Source organism: Ascaphus truei, chromosome 4 (assembly GCF_040206685.1).
Source record: "Ascaphus truei isolate aAscTru1 chromosome 4, aAscTru1.hap1, whole genome shotgun sequence".
In the NCBI taxonomy this organism is placed as follows: domain Eukaryota; kingdom Metazoa; phylum Chordata; class Amphibia; order Anura; family Ascaphidae; genus Ascaphus; species Ascaphus truei.
In genome coordinates this window covers 151,526,127-151,530,496 of record NC_134486.1, presented here as the reverse complement: position 1 = coordinate 151,530,496, position 4,370 = coordinate 151,526,127, and the positions used below count along the sequence as shown (strand labels likewise).

Genomic DNA, 4,370 nt, shown 5'->3' with positions numbered 1-4,370 from the left:
AGGTGGAGGCGCTGTGTAAGTAAGAACTGTTCCAGGATACACCCCAGGTTCCCATCAGCGGAGGCTCAGGCCTCCTGTGAGCCTGACAGGTACAGTATATTGCACCACATCTGGTAACATATAGATTTCCCCTCACATGCACTCTATCTGCGATTGGGGGTGGGGGGAAATGTGTTACATTTACATTTGTACATTAAATGTAGACTATTTAGAAATTTGATGCAGCTACGGTCCAAAATAGTAACTTTTCTTATCTTGATTTCTGGTGCAGTGTAGTTTTGGGGTGGAATAGGATAGGATAAGTGGGGGGCTGTGTTAACAGCTCCCCATTTAGTAATAATGGGAGGAAAGTGAGCATGAAAAACATTAACTAAAATAAATTGAGCCAACGGCCAACAATAAATGATAAAAATGCAGTGGTAAATACCACTTTAAATTCATGTAATTTTTTTTTTTAGAGAAAATGGTAAAAGTGGTATTATCACTTATCGGCCCTGTTAGACACCATTAAAATCATTATCAATCAGAATGTAAAAATGTACTACCCCAGTACATGCGCTTCAATTCAGCTTATTATTTCAGATGGTGAACAACACTTGGTCATAGACTTCGCTCATCCATTGCATTACCAGGAAGCATTGGTACTACAGTGGAAGAAATCTTGCCTGTCATGTGGGAGGCACGGTTTCGATTCCCGTCCAATGCGACCGTATGTTTTCCGATTGTTTTTTTTTTAACTCAATACTCAAGTCCCATTGTCTGAATTACATGTTATTAAGTGAGTTTTTCATCATTACTTGATTTATTTGTTACATGTTTATTTTCACTGAGAGTGAGCATTTTTAGCGCGGAGAATTGGAGTTGAGGGGAGGACGTGGAAGTTTGAGTGGGCGGGGCTGGGAGGGAGTGGAACGTCATCGCAAGCACGTCACAGAGAGGAAGTGACGTCACGCTTCAAACTGGGGGGAAGTATAGTAAATTGTGAGAAAGAAGTATGGGGCGCAGGGACCAGGGACAAGTGCGCAGCGGGAGAAGGGGTCACTAAGAGAGAGTGGTGAGGAGACTGTAGGAAAGAGAAAGTGCGAGAAATACAGAGGGAAGAGAGAGACATCACTCAGGCGAGAGACAGATCATTAAGGACTTAGGGAGAGACAACTCAGAAGACAGACAGGAGAGCGGCATCAGTGTTGAGCGAGGGAGGGGAGGTACATTCCTCTGGACAGAGGGAGGAGAGCAACATCCCTGTGGAGAGAGGGAGGAGAGCTGAGCTGCTGCTGTGTCCAGGGATCTCGGGAGTTGGCTCACATTTATCATCCTGCTGTCAGGAGTCTGATCCCAAAGCTGCCAGAAGAGCAGGTGAGGTGTGTGCGTTTGTGATCATGGATGTACATTTATGCAGTTTAGAATATTACCTGTCACATACATATATACTGTGCCCACCTGTGTCTCACCCCCCCCTATACTGTGCCCATCTTTCTCTCCCCCCTCTATACTGTGCCCATCTTTCTCTCACACCCCTGTTCTGTGGCCACCTGTCTCACACACCCCTGTACTGTGACCACCTGTCTCTCACACACCCCATGTACTGTGACCACCTGTCTCTCACACACCCCTGTACTGTGACCACCTCTCTCTCACACCCCTGTACTGTGACCACCTGTCTCTCACCCCCCCCTGTACTGTGACCACCTGTCTCTCACCCCCCCCCTGTACTGTGACCACCTGTCTCTCACACACCCCCTGTACTGTGACCACCTGTCTCTCACACACCCCCTGTACTGTGACCACCTGTCTCTCACACACCCCCTGTACTGTGACCACCTGTCTCTCACACACCCCCTGTACTGTGACCACCTGTCTCTCACACACCCCTGTACTGTGACCACCTGTCTCTCTCACACACCCCCTGTACTGTGACCACCTGTCTCTCTCACACCCCCCCTGTACTGTGACCACCTGTCTCTCTCACACACCCCCTGTACTGTGACCACCTGTCTCTCTCACACACCCCCTGTACTGTGACCACCTGTCTCTCTCACACACCCCCAGTACTGTGACCACCTGTCTCTCTCACACACCCCCTGTACTGTGACCACCTGTCTCTCTCACACACCCCCTGTACTGTGACCACCTGTCTCTCTCACACACCCCCTGTACTGTGACCACCTGTCTCTCTCACACACCCCCTGTACTGTGACCACCTGTCTCTCACACACCCCCTGTACTGTGACCACCTGTCTCTCATCCCCCCCCTGTACTGTGACCACCTGTCTCTCTCACACACCCCCTGTACTGTGACCTCCTGTCTCTCTCACACACCCCCTGTACTGTGACCACCTGTCTCTCACACACCCCCTGTACTGTGACCACCCGTCTCTCACACACCCCATGTACTGTGACCACCCGTCTCTCACACACCCCATGTACTGTGACCACCCGTCTCTCACACACCCCCTGTACTGTGACCACCCGTCTCTCACACACCCCATGTACTGTGACCACCCGTCTCTCACACACCCCTTGTACTGTGACCACCTGTCTCTCACACACCCCTTGTACTGTGACCACCTGTCTCTCACACACCCCATGTACTGTGACCACCTGTCTCTCTCTCACACACACACCTGTACTGTGCCCACCTGTCTCACACACACACACACACACACACACACACACACACACACACACACACACACACACACACACACACACACACACACACACCTGTACTGTGCCCATCTGTCTCTCTCACACCCCTGTACTGTGCCCATCTGTCTCTCTCACACACCCCTCCCTGTACTGTGCACCCATGTGCCTTGCACAATACCAATGATAAGTGGTTTAAAACATTTCTATGAACTGCTAGGCTAAATAGTTCCTTTAGTGGTCAGGTCAATGTCCCGTTCTTGACTTAAAAAAAAAAAAAAATTAAACTCCATGCCATTTGTAATGAGTTTTACAGCATCATTTGATTTATATATCTGTTTTTAGCCCACCTTCAGAGCAGTGCAAGATGTTTGCAATATTTTCAGACGTTACTGGATCAAATTTTTCTACAATAGTAGAAAACATAGACCAAAAAGCTGTGTTCATGAATATTCCAAGGCTTTAGCCAATAATGCAAGTTCACACACAAACTCAATGTACTTTTGATTCTGAATGCCTTGATTGCGACAGTATCTATTTGATAAAGTGTATATATCCCAATTACAGTTTATTGTAGTAACAATATTATTGTGTGTGTGGGCGGATATTGTGTGTGTGGGCGGATATTGTGTGTGTGGGCGGATATTGTGTGTGTGGGCGGATTGTGTGTGTGTGGGCGGATTGTGTGTGTGTGGGCGGATTGTGTGTGTGTGGGCGGATTGTGTGTGTGTGGGCGGATTGTGTGTGTGTGGGCGGATTGTGTGTGTGTGGGCGGATTGTGTGTGTGTGGGCGGATTGTGTGTGTGTGGGCGGATTGTGTGTGTGTGGGCGGATTGTGTGTGTGTGGGCGGATTGTGTGTGTGTGGGCGGATTGTGTGTGTGTGTGTGTGGTGGATTGTGTGTGTGTGTGTGTGTGTGTGTGTGTGTGTGTGTGGGGGGGGGGGTGGATTGTGTGTGTGTTGGGGTGGGTGGATTGTGTGTGCGTGTGGGGGGGGGTGGATTGTGTGTGTGTGTGTGTGTGTGTGTGTGTGTGTGGGGGGGGGGTAGATTGTGTGTGTGTGGTGGGGGTGGATTGTGTGTGTGTGGTGGGGGTGGATTGTGTGTGTGTGGGGGGGTAGATTGTGTGTGTGTGTGGGTAGATTGTGTGTGTGTGTGTGTGTGTGTGTGTGTGTGGGGGGGGGGATTGTGTGTGTGTGTGTGTGTGGGGGGGGGGGTGGATTGTGTGTGTGTGGGGGGGGTGGATTGTGTGTGTGTGTGTGTGTGTGTGTGTGTGGGGGGGGGGGTGGATTGTCTGTGTGGGGGGTGGATTGTGTGTGTGGGGGGTGGATTGTGTGTGTGTGTGTGGGGGGGGGTGGATTGTGTGTGTGTGGGGGTGGGGTGGATTGTGTGTGTGTGGGGTGGATTGTGTGTGTGTGTGGGGGGGGGTGGATTGTGTGTGTGTGTGTGTGTGTGTGTGGGGGGTGGATTGTGTGTGGGGGGGTGGGGGGGGTGGTGGATTGTGTGTGTGTGTGTGTGTGTGAGGGGGTGGATTGTGTGTGTGTGGGGGGGTGGATTGTGTGTGTGTGTATGTGTGTAGATTGTGTGTGTGTGTGTGTGTGGTGGATTGTGTGTGTGTGTGTGTGTGTGTGGGGGGGGGTGGATTGTGTGTGTGTGGGGGAGTGGACTGTGTGTGTGTGTGTGTGTGGGGAGGGGGGGTGGATTGTGTGTGTGTGTGGGTGGGTGGG

At 50.7% G+C, this 4,370-nt stretch overlaps 1 protein-coding gene across 5 annotated transcripts in view; it reads left to right on the top strand.

Annotated features, from left to right (window-relative positions):
- The first annotated feature begins 938 nt into the window (after positions 1–938).
- The window catches only part of KATNA1 (katanin catalytic subunit A1), a 226,011-nt gene continuing 222,579 nt past the window's right edge, over positions 939–4,370 (top strand). For 3 of the 5 annotated variants that reach the window (XM_075596691.1, XM_075596686.1, XM_075596692.1), the window contains exon 1: positions 939–1,356. The gene's annotated coding sequence lies outside the window, so the exon portion shown is untranslated. Of the gene's footprint in view, positions 1,362–4,370 lie in introns of all 5 variants that reach the window. The other 2 variants (XM_075596687.1, XM_075596690.1) reach the window with 2 other exon arrangements.